This window comes from Equus caballus, chromosome 8, assembly GCF_041296265.1.
Source record: "Equus caballus isolate H_3958 breed thoroughbred chromosome 8, TB-T2T, whole genome shotgun sequence".
Taxonomy (NCBI): domain Eukaryota; kingdom Metazoa; phylum Chordata; class Mammalia; order Perissodactyla; family Equidae; genus Equus; species Equus caballus.
The window spans coordinates 30,772,429-30,788,069 of NC_091691.1; the positions used below are offsets into that span (position 1 = coordinate 30,772,429).

The 15,641-nt window shown below is 53.9% G+C and overlaps 1 non-coding gene across 1 annotated transcript; it reads right to left on the bottom strand.

Annotated features, from left to right (window-relative positions):
- Positions 1–13,409: 13,409 nt before the first annotated feature.
- MIR9013 (microRNA mir-9013) lies at positions 13,410–13,554 on the bottom strand. Its single transcript, NR_128025.1, has one exon. It is a non-coding gene; the product is annotated as a microRNA mir-9013 (primary transcript).
- Between the last annotated feature and the right edge of the window lie 2,087 nt (positions 13,555–15,641).

Below are 15,641 nucleotides of genomic sequence, written 5' to 3' on the forward strand. Positions count from 1 at the left end.
TGCAGGGCACGAGTGGCCTCCCCACGTCCCCCTGTGCAGAGGGAGCAGGCTCTGCGGGGACACCACCCATCTCACCCTGGGCCTCAGCAGCCTGGACCCCGAAGGCAGCGAGATGCATGGCTGCTTCAGACCCAGAGAGGGCTGGGTTTGAATCCTGCTCGGCCCTGATGGTCCCTGTGGACGTGGACTGTCTCTCCACTCTCCCCAGGCCGCGGGCTGTGCTGGGACATCTGAGCACCAGGCAGGATGGGGTCATCACGGATGAACACTCACTTACAGGCAGTTCGCTGGTACTGAGCTGGGAGCTTGTGGTGTGACCCCATTTAATTCCCCTCGGTCCCCTGGGCGGGGTCCAGTCCTCTTTCCCCTTGACAGAAGGGGAAACTGACGCTCAGGAAGAGGGAACTGCGGTGAGGACCTGCAGATGTGGAACCACCCGCTCTCCAGTGAACGCTGGCCCGGGGAGGAGGAGCTGGCGCTCAGAGCCCTGGGTCCCCTGTGGTCCCGGGCCCTCCTCCTCTGGGCTCCCCTTCCTCACCAGCCCCTGCACTCTGCCTGCATCCTGGGAGCTGGGGGTGCTTGGCCCGGGGCCCTGGAGCCACCCCTACCCGCTGTCAGAGCCGATTTCTACGTGGTGAATTTTCAGGAATTCTAGGAGCCAGGTGGTAGCTCACATGAGTCACAGTGAAAATATCTCCACCGCAGACACCGGCACACACCATGAACTCCCCCAGAGCCAGCATTAAACGCTCCGCAGCAGGACCCTGACCCCCCACCCGGCGCCCCATAACCCAGGACAGGTGTGGGGTCTGGCCCCAGGTCCCCAGCCTGCCTCAGGACAACAGAGATGTGATGGCCCTCCACGCTCCACACAGTCGCACCAAGGCTGTGACGGAGGACCACGGGGAGACCACTCTGCCAGGCTGGATCCCCTCAGGCCCTGGCTCCCGGGCCCTCCCCAGTTTCCGGAGAGCCTCCTGACCGTCCCCTCTGTGACCAGGTCTACGCAGCAGGCCTGCTGGACTCCCAAAGCCTGCCCCAGCCCAGCACAGCCCGAGTGAAAGCAGGAGCATCAGGGCTGCGGTGATAACGTGTTTCCATCATTCTGCGGGGTTTGGGTTTGTTTCCCCTAGAGGAGACAGTCAACAAAAACAGAACATTTCAGTAGAACCAACAAACTAAGTAACTGTTCACACGATGGCGTCAAGACTATGATGAAATCGGGCCACAGACAGCAGGCAGAGGAGGGGCCGTGTGGAAGGTGGGGTTGGGCCAAACGGCTGAATCCGCGGGCGAGTGACACTGAATCCCCACCGAGACCACAAAGAAGGTGGGATCCAGATGGTTAAAAACCAAATTGGAAAGGAAATAAAATAGGAGAATATGTAGGATATTTGTGAACTTGTGGCTGGGAGTTATTTTTTAAACAAATTTAAAAATATAAACCAGACCATAAAAATGATTAACTTTATGTCATCAGAACCAAGGATGTCTGTTAATGAAGGAGATCACGGGCAAAGTTAACAGACAGCTGACAGATGGGAGAATACATTTGTAATGCTTAAAGCTGGCCAACAATCAACACCTAGAATATACAGTGTAACTCTGTTATCAACAAGAAAGAGACAGAATTCCCAACAATGGGCAAAGGAATATTAACAGACAGTCTTCAGGGAAGGAAACCTCACAATATGAGCACACGTGAGCCCAGATGCTCAAAACTGTTGGAAATGAGGCACGCAAATGAAACAACACAGTGAGAGCCGTTTACACCTAACGGTCGGGCAGCGATTAGGGAGCCGGCTGCTGCCAGCGTTGCCAGGGAGACGGGGACACAGGGACTTCGTGCCCGGCAGGTGGGAGGGCAGATAGAGTCGCCATCCTGGGGGGGAACCTGGCACCGTTTAGTCCAATCAAGGACACACATGTGTCTGACCAGGGGTCCCACCCTGAGCACATGCCCCGGGAGATACTCTCACGGGTCCATAAGGGACACAGAAGAGGCTGCTCTCTGAGCGTGGGTGTGGGGACCATCCTGGGAGGCTGGAGAGGAAAAATGTGGAGGATGCAGCCTCGGAGCATGATGCAGCCATGAGACACAACGGAGCTACCGTGTTCTCAGCAACATGAGCTGATTGTATGCACAACACACAATCATCTGTAAAAATAAAAACTGTCATAAACAGAATGAAACATATAACACAGTGCCATCGATGCATATTTACATTATATGCCCACAAGACAGCAATGGACATTTTGCAAGAACACATTCAAATAAAAAGACAGTCATTAAACACAGTTCAAAGATTTCCTAAGAATGAAATCTTAGGAAAGAGTCTCAATAAACACTCAAATAAATGAGATGAAAATTCAATAAAAATAAAACAGACACTATTATACACAGCTTTATGATTTCCTAAGAGCAGGAGGGGAATGGGATGAGGAATGGGATTAAAGGGGAACAAAAAAAAGCAGATGGAATTCACGTGCAGACAAACGATATACACAAGGTGTCATGCACTGTGCATTTGATGAATTCACCCCATTTCTCTTGAGGCCAATAAAGAAGATGGTGGAGATGGAAGCAGTGAAAGAGGGGCTGAGACCCACGGACACCCATCCAAAGTGGACATCACGTTGTCTGTCCCACTCCTACTAAAGGACAATGTGGGCCCTGCCCCTTGGGTGTGGCCCCGCCCCCCTGGCCTGACTCCACCTCTCTGGCCTGGACCCGCCCCTCCAACTTGCTCTTTCCTCTTGGATTTAGCCCCACCCCTCCATCCTGGCCCCGCCCCCAGGCTCCCACCTTACCACACAGCACACCTGTAGTGAGCACAAATAGCCTGGCAATGGGTGTGATGCCCTTCTGTCTGTTGGGGTGCAGTCCAGAGCTTCCACAGGGTCTGCACAGGCCTGGGCCGGGGGTCTGAAGCCCCTTCACTGATGCAAACCCGGACCCTCTGGAGGTGGGTGGGTAGGCAGCTCCGGGACCCCGGCATTTGCTCCCTATTTCCACCTCCCCAGGCTGTCCTGCCTCCTGTCCACCTGTGTGGAACCTGCAGAAGAGCAGAGTCCTCCTGTCCCCTCCCTGGGGAGCAGCCTGCAGGGATGGGGGTCCCCAGGGTTCCCTCTCCATCGCCCCCCAGCCCTGCCCAGGACTTCACACAGGGAAGCTTTCCTGAACATCAGGACATCGGCATCCTGTGCACAAAGACAATTCTGTGGAAATAGTAAAAATGACGGAGCCAGGCCAGTGGGGTCAGCAATTTCTTTCTGCAGTTCTCATTTTTGTTTCATTTTGTCTCAAACAGAAGAGTCAAGATAAGGAGGCACCGTCTGTGGAGGTGGCCTTGAGAGAAGGCTTGGGGTCGGCAGGTGCAGGCTGGACTGGAGGCAGGTCCACCTCCCCAGTACCAGGGCCTGATGCTGAGGGGGTGAGCGTCCTCTGGCCTCGGTCTCTCCTTCTGTGTGAGGGGCCTCATGGAACTCCCCTCCCAGGGCTCTGGGTGTCACGTCCTAACCTCCCCTGAGTGTGTCTGCTTTTGTCCATCTGCCCCTCCCCAAGCCACCGTCATCCTTGTCGGGTGACGAAGGAAGAGCTGCAGTGTCTGACTGTTCCTGCCTCTGCCCCACCCCCACCTCATTCTCTGCTCCTGCCTGAGTCGGCTTTAAAACTCTGAATTGAATAAAGTCATTTCCTCACTTAAAATCCCTTCTGTGCTTTAAAACTCTGAATTGAATAAAGTCATTTCCTCACTTAAAATCCCTTCTGTGCTTCCGCTGCACCCAGCCTCAAATGTGGTGAGGGCAGCGTCTACACAGAAGGGTGGAGACGTGGTCACGCCGATGGTGGCATAGCTGGAGGGACAGAGGGACAGAAGGGACGACAGGGGTCCGGAGGAGCAAACAGGAGGCTGATGGGCAGAGAGGAGCAGCTGCAGCCTCTCCCGGGTCGCGGGCAGCCATGAGGGTGAGCAGAGCCCAGAAGCACACTGGGCACTGGGCTGGGCTGGATCACCGCCCACCATAGAAGGACCCTCTGGGGGGCTTGGGCTGTGGGGGAAGGGCATCCACCCAGGGCTGGACCCCCGAGAACAGGGCTCTGCAAAGAAGCTGAGGGAGCTGGAGGGACACTCCAACAGGGTCCTGGGGGTCTGTCCTCCACCCTGGGACGCATCTCCCCCACTTCCCCAGGGCTGGCTGCGGTTGGGCCTCACTGGACCTTGTTAGTCCCCAGGACACCATGCCCCCGCCCAGGCCCCGACCTCCTGCCCCTCTGCCCATAAAGCTCCCCACTGGTCGGCTCCTACTCATGCCCCTGTCTCAGCTCTAGCCTCCTCCCCAGGGAAGTACTCCTCACCTGGTGTCCCCCAGGCCACCTCCCCTGGGCTGTCCCCTCCTTCCTCCCACTCAGCCCAGCTGACAAGGCAATGTCTGGTTAATATTCTCCCCTCGAGACACAGGTAGTTGGGGGCCCTGGGACCACTCATCCCACTGCCTCGTATACAGTAGGTGCTCATTAAATACTTTTGGGGTGAATGGGTGGTGGACCAATGGGACCTTGGAGCTGGAAGTGGCCTCCCAGCCTGGCAGAGGGGTCTGCGTCCGACTGGACCATCCATCCGGGAGGTTTCCTGCAGCAAGCCAGCCCTGGTTGCGCAGAGAAGAGCATATTCCTAAGAAAGGAACAGCCAGAGGGGGCGGGTTCTGCTCAGGATCCAAGACGCCACAGGAGCCCCGGCTAGAGCTCCAGGCCAGAGGTGTCCCAACTGTGAGCAATCCCGCACAGCACTCGTGGCCACGGGGGACTCCATCCTGGCCAGTGGGAAGGTGGACGCTTCTCTTGCTAACGAGCCTGGGGCTGCCAGGGAAGTAGGGGGACAGGAGCTGGTGGCGGGAAACGTCTGGTCCCCAGAGGACAGAGGATGGAAGGGGGCTATCCATCGGGTACATTCCATCTCTCCTGGCTGGGAGGGCACAATGATGGGCCCGGAGGGATCGTCCCCCCCCATCCCATCAGTGAGGTCTGATCCACACCAGCCTGATCTCCCCAGGTTCCCTGGACGACTGCAGGGGCCTTGCTGTTGCCGTGCGAGATGGTCACACACCCACGTTTAAGCTACGAATTCAGATACGCGCACTCGCCTAGGAAGAAACCAAGAGTCAGTCACGCAGGGGGAATCAAGAGCTGGTGGGGATCCCGCCACACAGGTGAGGGAGCGCTGCCCGAGACTGATTCACATCTTTGTGTTCACACTGAGACACCAGGGGATCCTCATTTGTGTGGTGAATTCACACATCACATGTGTGCTGTGTCCTAACGCGGCACAGAAGGGTGCTTGGTCAAAATTGCCTTCACAAGCAAAAGTCTCTTAAATCACCCGTAAACCACAATAGCCAGTGGCTTTGCCAAATGCAGGCACAACAGATGCAAATATATTGAGACATAAAATACACACTGAAATGAACAGCATACAATAAATAGTACGTGTTAAATTTAATTTTACAGTTTAATTTGAATTAGCTTTCTCATTTTTTCTGGCAAAATGCATGTATTTGAATCCTTATGAATTAAACGTGGGTATGGGGAGAATGCAAGTCGTTCGCAGAGAGCAGGCCCCACCCAACACTGTCGCACCCTCTGCCCGGCGGGTGCACAGGTCACGTCCCCACAGGAGATGGAAATTGTCCCCTGACCCGGCAGTTCTGTGGAGAGAGCCCAGGGCCCTGGGTCGCGGGGGCCAGGCCTTGTCCTGGGCACCGTCCACACAGACTCATCAGCTCACACCCCACGGGGCGGGCTTATCACTGTCCTCGGCTGACAGACCCGGATACGGAGAAGGCAAGCGACCTGTCCCAGGTAACACAGCTGAGTGGTGAGCAGGGCTCAGACCATGAGGTTTGGCCTCAGGGTCCTGTTCTGACCCGTCCCTACTCGTGTGCGGTTCCCTCCGAGATCCCGCTTCATGGTGCCTATCTGTGGCTTCAGCTGGAAATAAACACATGGATGAATAAGGAATTAAATGACTGGCTGACTGGCTGACTGACTGACTGATGGAAGGAATGAATGAACGAACACACATCTGAGTCGTTCCCTCGAGGGATGCCTGTGAGCTGAGCCCCGGGTCCTCGGGAACATCCTCTGCTCAGAAAACCCTCTCCTCTGCCAGGGCTCCCTGGGCTGTGGAAGTTGCTCAGCCAGGGGCTCGCTCGAGGCCAGGAAGGCTGCTCTTCCCCAGGTCGCAGACAGTGCACAGTGGCCTCTGCGGTGTCCGCCCGCGAGTCTGTCCTGGAGTCACACAGCGGTGCAGCTGGCCCAGCAGCTCCACGACCCATCTGCGCGGCCACCCTGAGGAGTGGACACACGCACCCACCGTCCTGGGAGGGCTCCCGCGGCCCCGCCCTGGGACCAGGGTCAGGGGTGGCGCATGTCTCATCGTGGGGACACTTCCCTCTGCTTCCTCCTTCCCGCTGTGGGGAGATGGTGGGGGTCCTTCAGATGGCTGACGTTTCCAACTTCTCTGTATTATTTTGTTGAACGACACTCATCATCATGGCGTCCAGTTAGGAGCCTGTCCTAGGGTGTGATGTGCCTGTCCCTCATATAGCTCCTGAAGAATGCAGACACCAACACAGGAGAAAACCTCCAGGGCTGTGTGGGGTCAGCAGAATGGCTGCTAATGGGGGAGTGGGAGTTCCTAAGATCGGGGGCAGACAGAGACTAGAGCAGGGTCTGCCAAGTGCATCCCCCCTTCTCCCAAAGTATTTGCCCAGATGAATACTTTGACGAAAATGAGTGTTAAATCCCTGTCACCCAGCCCCTCCTGGAGAGCCCACCCCTAATATTAAAGGCACTGACAAGTTCTGCATTCACTTTGTTAAATCTAGTGTTTCTCAAAAAGAAAAATCACAGAATACTGATTTCATGCAACAAGTATTGATATCCTGCAGAATGAGTGTTTGCAGAAGACATGGTGAAAAAAGCAGGTCTGCAAAATGCAGCCTTCAAAAGTTTGACTCCCATCATAACAGCCAACACTGACACAGTGACTGCGTTTGACACACACTGTTCTTAAAACTTCACGTATGTTAACTCATTTGACCTTCACAACAAGCCAGTGAGGCAGGGATCGTCATCACCGTCACCGTCACTCTCACTTTAGAGAAGAGGATAATATGACACAGAGAGTGTACGAGGCACACTGAGCTGGAGGAGCCCAGGTCTGTGGCCCTGTGACCGTCAGCGTCTGTGGCAGTAGCAAACATCTCCAAACTCTCAGAGCGTCACGTGGCCTGAGTTAGTTTCTCACTCACATCCACAGGGCAGGCACGTGGACATCATCTCCGGGCTGTCGCTCAGGTCCAGGCTGACAGGCTTGCCCCTCACAGCTGCACTCGCAGGAGCACGTGGCCTCCCGGGTGGTGGCAGCAAGGCAGATGCGGGGGGAGAGGCACGTGCTGGCTCTTCTCTACCTCAGCCCCGGGCGTCACCATGTCCCTCCTGCCTTACCCTGTTGGCCAGGACTAGTCATGTGGCCCAGCCCGTTGGCAAAGAGGCGGGACATGTGGGGACAGATGGAGCATCTGGTGGGCACCATGGCTCTGCCCCATCCTGCTGAGACTTGGAGGGAGGGGATCCAGAGGTACCCCTAGTTATGCTCTTGTTTCTCTAACCAAAAAAAAACAAACACAAAAGGACTTCTTGGATACCAAAGCCCAGGGAAAAGGGTGTGTTTAAGTAGCCTTGTTATTGAGACTTTTTTCATGACTTTGATTTGATTTGCAGAGCCCCCAGGCAGTGGGCTAAAGCATGCCCTCAAGGCCTAGCAGAACCCACTGAAGTGGAGACCTCAAGGCCCCGGTGAAGTTTGGAGCATGTCTTCTGGATATCAGCCAAAACGACCACAGATCATCGGGTCATCGTGACGAGAAGGGCTGTGTTGAACGCACAGCAAGTTTTCTTCTCTAAACTTATTAAATACAAAACAATGAACAAAAACAGTGATAGGCTTTTGGCTGTTGATGGTGCCACGTGGCCCCCAGAGAGAAAGAGGCCACCCCAGTGCAGGGAGCAGAATGAGCAGCAGGAAGCTGTAGCAGCCAGCTCACACTGCGTACCAGCCACAATCTGAGCGGCAGCAAACAATCAGGACTGATTTCTCACGGGTCTGCAGGCGGCCGGGACGCTCAGCTCAGCTCAGCTCAGCCCAGCGGGGCCCGCTCAGGGACCTGAGGGCTGCTGCTGTTTGCTCACGTCCAGGAGGCTCAGCGGGGCAGCTGCGCCTCAGCCTGCAGGTGTGTGGTCAGCTCTGCCCCACGCGTCACCCGTCCTCCTGGACCAGTGAGTTCTTCTCATGGTGACAGCAGAGGCAGAGAGCTGATTGTGCCAGCTCTCCCAAGCCTGCGGTGGCCTCTGTCCACTAATATTCATTGGCCAAAGCACCTTAGATGACCAAGCCCAAGGTTCAAGGGTAAACCAGTACAGGCACGGGAAGGAAAGAACACTTCTGAAAAGTCGTCGAATCGCCTTTGTCCTCGCTGGACGCCGTGTCACGGCTCCCCCCGCCCCATCCAGGGGCAGACGTGGCGATTCCTGACCCACCCCGTCTCGTCTCTGCCCTCCCACGATGAACAAAGAGCACAAAGCATTGTTGTCGGTTCCTCTCAACACGCCGCGGTCTCTGCCACCTCGGGGCCCCAGACCTCGGAGCCCAGGCTGCTTTTGACGATCAGAAACCTCTTCTCCGGGAACGCGACGACTTCCCACCCGGCCCATGCTTCACCAGCTCCGTCAGACCATCCCGCTGAGGACGGTCCTCCAGACGCGCCCTGTGTCCCACACGAAAGCTGATCGCGATCTGATCACTCGTTCTGAGTGAACGCTTTGAGCGTCACTGTTCAGGAGGGGTGTGTGGAGGGACAATTTTTCTGTTAGAATCCTCTGACCAAAGATAGATTTCCTCATCTTGCAGCCATAAAACACCCGTAAGTAGTAATCCTGTGCGTGTAATGAGTTGTACATCACCTGTCAAGTGTGTAAAGTGCTTCAGCTCACAGCAGCTTGGAGTCTTCAGAGAACCCAACAGAGACCAGGCTCCCTTGACCACTGTCAGGATTCCGACGTCCAGAATGGGAGGAGCTGGCAACAGAGACACAGGAAGATCTGGTGGCCCACCACTCCCTCCCCTTTCTCCTGGCCAGAGCCAGTCCCAGGCTCCAACCCAAAGGGAAGGCCAAAGGGCAGGGACTCCGGCAGGAGAGGTGAAGCACTGCCTGAGCTCGGGGCCCCCCAGGCCTCACAGAGGGGCGGCGTCCCTGTTGGGGAAGGTGCAGGGCCTGCCCTGGGGCGCAGTGGGAGGTAGGGGCACCAGTAGGGATGACTCTAGCAAACCTCTTGGAGGACCACGTTGGGGATCAGAATTGGCCGCTCCAAAATGTATCTCTTTGGCTTGATTAATTTTAAGAACAGAAGACTCTGAAAGAAACTTTGACCTCCCCCACTAACTGCATAAAAGAAATTTAAGATAAAGGCCCGTCCCCAGGACAGGCCATCAGCATAGGTAACTCTGGGCACGGTAGACTGGGAGGGTCCTTGCTAAGCCCACTCTGGTCTACCAAACAGTTGCTTTTCCATCTCTGTGTGGACTGCCTCCTTCCCTTTGAAGCCCCAAACCAGCACCCCGACATCCTCCTCTGTCTTTAGCTGAGGATGGTATTCAAGATGAGAGCCTCTGTCATTTTGGCGAGTTGCTCAGTTTTCCTGGGTCTCTCCCATGCATACATGTTATAAAGCCTTGTTTGATTCTCTCCTGCTGTTCTGTCTCATGTCAATTTAATTTGTAGCCCGGCCAGAAGGACCTGAGGTGGGAGAGGATAAGTCTTCCTCCCTTACCAACATTATCTGACCCAGCACCAGCCACACTTTCCTGTAAAGGGCCAGACGGGAAACAGAGAAAATGAGGGCAGGTGATGCTCAAGGGGCAGAATGGGAGCTTCCACAGATTTTTAGAGAGAAAGAAAAAAAAAAAGAGAAATTAACACCGGGAGCTTTTCCCTGCTGGAATTTCTAAGGGAAGTACACACAGAAGAAGGGTCCTGGGTGGAGAGGCAGAGTTTGAAATACTGCAAGTATGGTGAGTAACGGAAATGAACACTAGATGTGACGCTGGATAATGACTGTGTAATGATAGTGATACCCGGGGAGGAAACACAAACGAACCAGCACCAAGGGCTGTACATGAAGAGCCAAGGAGCCAGAGGGCAAGGAGTGGAATTAATAATTAACAATTTAGAAAGGAGGTGGAGATATTAATTGATTTAGTTTAATAAAGAAAACACACAGGTTAAAAGTGTGGGTGACGAGTAAAAGGAGACACACAGAATGCACGTCCCACACACGAGGAGAGGAGGAACACGACTGAAGATTCTCCAGGAGACAAGAATGTAAGGTGCGACAATTTTGTGAAAAGCACACACACACACACACATCTTCCTGGATATGTTTAAAATGCCGCTGGAAGCTTCTTAAAAAGCAGACTTGCCTATGGGGAGGAGAACTGGGAAATCCACACGCGAGTGGCAGCTGTCAGAGGAAGAGTCACATTCATTTCAACTCATAGCACAAGTCTTCCTAGTAAAAACAAATTTAACATCAAAATTCTAAAATAGTCCAAAGTTTAGCTGACAATTAGAGGAGAAGGAGAGAAAACAGGTTTAGGCAAGACTTTCCTTTAGGATGGGAACTGCTCGAGTGTGTTTAAGGTGCTGGACGAAGCCAGGGGCAAGGGAGGCACATCTGACGGGGGAGGTGGCAGGGTGCAGGGCCAGCACCGGCTGTGTGGGCCTCTCGCTGTTTCCAGCTGGAGCTCCTTCTGTACCAGTTTGTAAATATTTGGAATATTTTTACATCTTTGGAACAGCCCCCAGAGGCTCTGGGCTTTGACAGGATGGAGACCCAGAAGGTGGCACAGACACACCAAGATGGGTTTAGGGAGGAAGCTGGCCAGGGCTTAGATGGAAAGGAGGCCGTGCCGAGCTTTGTCACCGCGTGGCCTGAGCACAGGAGAGCGTCTCTTTGGGACTTGAGGAGCGTGGGCATGCTGGACCTCCTGTCACACCTGTGAAATGTCAGGAGGCCTCGGGCGGGAACTGTCATCATAAAGTCTTGTTTGTACATTATTTCATCCTCCTCCCACCTGAACTCACTCCTTCCTCCACTCATGGACTGTCAAGGGACAAATTGTTTTTACAAAATTAGCAGACACCTGAACACATGGTGAAGATGACTCCAGTCGGTTCTCAGAAGATGCACCTGCTCACTTTTGCTTATCGAGTTTCTCCTGAGGCCCAGCTCTTCCTAAGGCAGAAATTAACAGCAAATCCACTGAAACCAACATGCACGGGATGTGGCAGGCATGATTCACGGTTTAGTCAATTTTAAATAGACAGAGAGTCAAACCCAGAGTAATTCAGCTGCCATCACCTCCCAAAGGCTCCTCTCTGCAGGAACCATCCTTGTCAGCAGCAGCTCCCCAAGATGCCCCCATTTGCACTTCTCGTGCATCACCCCACCACTGCCCAGATCTGGACACAGGCAGGTGTACTGGAGCGGGACCGGCTCTGAGCAGGAGGAGGGCTCCCCGTCCCCCACGTCTACCGTCAGGTCCCTTCTGTCCGTGTTAATGAGTGACCACCACGTCGGCCAGGTCAAACCCATTCTGCTCTTTGCAATGGTTGTTCTCAGTGCGAGCTCTGGGCAAAGGCAGGGCTCCAGCAATGTGTGTCCCTGCTGTCATGGTCATTCCTGCCATCTGCCACGTGAGACCAACAATGTGGACAGAGGGAGGTGATCCATGCCATCAGCCCTGCAGCTGGTTCTTGGTGTTTGTGGGGCTCCCACATCCTGTAGGAGGTGACATGGGGATAAAGGACATGTGAGAAGTGGCCCTGCCATCTGAGAGCCTGTGGTCTGGCTGCAGAGCCAGGGACCCACACGTGTGACCTTGCAGTTCAGAGTAATGTGGGCCGGAGCAGATCCAGTGCCCAGGGCCCTCGGGGCCACCACAGACACCGACACCGTCTTAAGGACAAAGGAAACTATCCGCAGCTCTCAGGGTTCACAGACCTGCTGGGAACCTAGGAACCAGGTCACTCCCAGGAGGCCAGCAGCAGGGACCCCACAGAGGTCACACCCAGGCAGCCCTCCCCATGCACCACACTGACTGCCACGTGACACCTCCAGCTCTGTCTCTCTCACTTGAGCTCCTAAATCCCACAGCAAGACCCGGTTGGCCAAGCCCAGAGCATCTTCCCAACCCCCGGGGACAAGGCGTGGAGGAGCCTCATTTCTACAAACAGCCAGTGAGGTCCCCGTGATCAGATTAACACACAGCATTTACCTGCCCCTGTCCAGGCACACTCTGTGGTTGCTGGTCTTAACCTGTCGTAAACGATAGTCCAATGAGCGTTTATTCATATATATCGATATATGTATGTATAGCACAGGTACGGACGTATTTACTGAACTGGTTTCCAGAATCGAAGGCACCGTAGAGCAGGTAGATGGAAACAGGCCACGCCGAGTCGGGAGGCGCTTTACAGGCTGAGTGGCAGCAGCTCTGACAACACAGTCCTTCCTTCACAGGGACCACGTCCTGTGGGAGTGAGGAGGGGTGTTCTGGGGGCGATGCCTCCTTCTGATGGAACTGCAAACGGGTCTGCAGCTGACAAAGGCGAAACTGGAGCCCTGGCCCTTCCTGGCTTCAGGGAACGTTCTGGAAGCCAGGACCCTATCTTTTCCAGAAGAGTAGAGAAAAAACATGAAAGCTGGTCGTGGGCATTTGTTTCCTTCCTGTGTCCGTGTGAGGCAAGGGCCCTGGCTACTGGATCCAGGGCAGATCTCATCTCACTCCAAGCTCAGAGGCCCGAGAAGAACTGATGGAAACGAGACTCCTCTCCATGGCTCAGCAGGCCGAGCTGGGGCTCCTCCTCGCCAGCTCCCGACCAGCTGCTGGAGCCTCACCGGGCGCTTCAGGCTGGAGCCAGGAGGGCAAGCAGCGAGGGAGACGTCACAGGAGAAAGGAAGCACCCAGAGACCAAACAGGAGCGACGTGAACAGTTAACTGGCACCTGTCAGTCAATAGATATTCACTAGGTCCCTGTGCGGACACTGCCCCTCCACATGTGGGGACAACACGACACAGAGACACCCACATCCAGACCCTTGGTGGACACGCATTCCGTTTGTGGGCTGGTGGATCGGTAGGATGTCATGTTGTATGAGTTGGAATATTATTTCCAGGGATGGAGTGAGGAGGTGAGAGAAGATCGTACACTGTCTGTCAGTCTGGGTTTTTTTGTGAGGAACATTGTCAGTGTGCTAACGTCTGTGCCCATCTTCCTCTATTCTATGTGGGACAGCACCATAGCATGCCTTGATGAGCAGTGCTAGGTCTACACCTGTGATTTGAACCTGTGAACCCCAGGCTGCCAAAGCAGAGTGCGCTAACTTAACCACTACGCCACCGGCCAGCTCCCTCACTCTCTGCCACTCTTGTAACAAACATCGCAGTAGATAAGAGACATTCTGCCTTCAGACAAGCGTTGATTATCTTGCTTTGTTTCCATGTTAAAAATTAATTTTATTTATTTATTTATTTTATTTTTTGGTGAGGAAGATTAGCCCTGAGCTAACATTCATGCCAATATTCCTCTATTTTATACATGGGATGCCGGCACAGCATGGATGATGAGCAGTGTGTAGGTCCACACCTGGGAAATGAACCCACGAATCCTGGGCCACCAAAGCAAAGCGTGCAAACTTAACCACTATGCCACCAGGCCAGCCCCTTAAAAATTAACTTAATAGCACAAGTGATACATGAACACATTCCTTGTCTACCACCTCCGGGAAGCTCCAGTGGGAATCGATATGTTACTTTTTAGTTACACAGCTGCGTGTAAGCACCTTCTCCTTGTGAATCTAATGCCTAACTAACACAGCTTTGACAATCTCCCTGTCAACTCTCGTGACCCATCACCTGCACCTGGAGGGAGGGCTTTGCTGATCTGTGCTGTGCTCACAAACACACACAGACGCACCCACAGACACACACGGCACGTGAAATACACAACTGAGGTCAACCTGCTGGACGTTTTGATCCAGGACCACCACCACTTCTTCCCCCTGACGAGGCCTCAAAGTCACCTCCCTGGCTGTGACCTTGTGCTGCAGTCTTGCCAGATGTCACCACTGGGGAAAGCCGGGTCACAGGCGCACAGGAGCCCTCTCTATTACAGCAGCTCACAACTCTACAGGCATCTCAAAATCAAACTCTCACCAGACAGAGAGAGAGAAGCTTCGTTGCCTCAAATACGTGCCTTGTCTCTTCGGGCCTGTCTCAGGCACAACCAGAATGTTGCACACCCCTGTAATAAGCATTGCTTCACAGATGGACATGTGACTGAAGCCAGCCCACTGGGCGACAAGGAACCTCAATTTTGAAACTTCTGTAGGAACTAGTGGAAGAGCCAAACACTTCCACTGGGGTTCCTGAGAGGCTACGGTGACACCACAGTGAGGAATGTCTGTCTGAGAATGCAGCTAATACAGAGAAAAGCAGAGTACTATGTGAAGAGAGAGAATCCTGAAGACCTCCTAGATCCAGCCATGCCTGAAGCTAATTACCCATAGATTAACCATCTATTATTTTAATTAACCATCCAAGTTATTTGCATCAACAAACATTTCTGTGTTTAAGCAAGTTTAGGGTTTCTGTCACTTATAATTGAAAATAAATTCTCATTACACTGTTGTATCTCCAGCACTTGCATGGAGGACAGTAAAGCCAAGGGGAGGAAAGAAACAGCATTCTGATGAGTTGATTTCCTAGATCAAGCTATGCCTGAAGCCAACATATATGAGGACCATTATCTTATGTGAGTCAACAAACTTTCCTTCTTAAGCCAGTTTGAGTTTGGATTTCTGCCACTTACAACTGAGAAAGTCCTGACTGTCCAGCTGTATCATGGCAGGTGATTGACACCCAGTCGGCACCAATGAACACTTGGTGGATAATTGAGGAATAAAAGAATGAATGAAAGTGAACATATGTGACAATCCCATGATGTACTCTTGCTGAGCACCCAAGAGGAGACAGACAAGGGCTCTGGGAGGACCTAGCAGATCTCGTCACTGCAGGACTGGTGACATGTAGAGCTGGGACTTCACAGAAGGGCTGGGTTTGCAGTGAGGACTCCAGGCCAGCCAACAGCATGAGCAAATGCCCTGGGGCCTGTGTGGAGGATGGCAGGGAGCCTGTGGGTGTGTGGGGATGGGGGGATAAAGCGGGAGGAGGTCGAGGCCTGAGTCCTGGTGAGGAGCATGTCTACACCACGGTCCAACCAGGGAAACAGGAGTCAGGGCAAGTGCACCAACCCAGGAAGGGTTAATGCAGGGGTCAGTGTGGAAAAGCTGAGAAGGCAACAGGGGCTTCTGAGGCAAAGATCAGCCAGCACAGACACCTGCCACCACCCCAGGGGTCAGAGTGACTGAGAGAGAGGTAGGGCTCCCTGAGCTTGGGCACTGGGGGAGCTGGAGCCATGGGGGAGATGCAGCCACTGCAGAGGTGGATCCAGGCAGG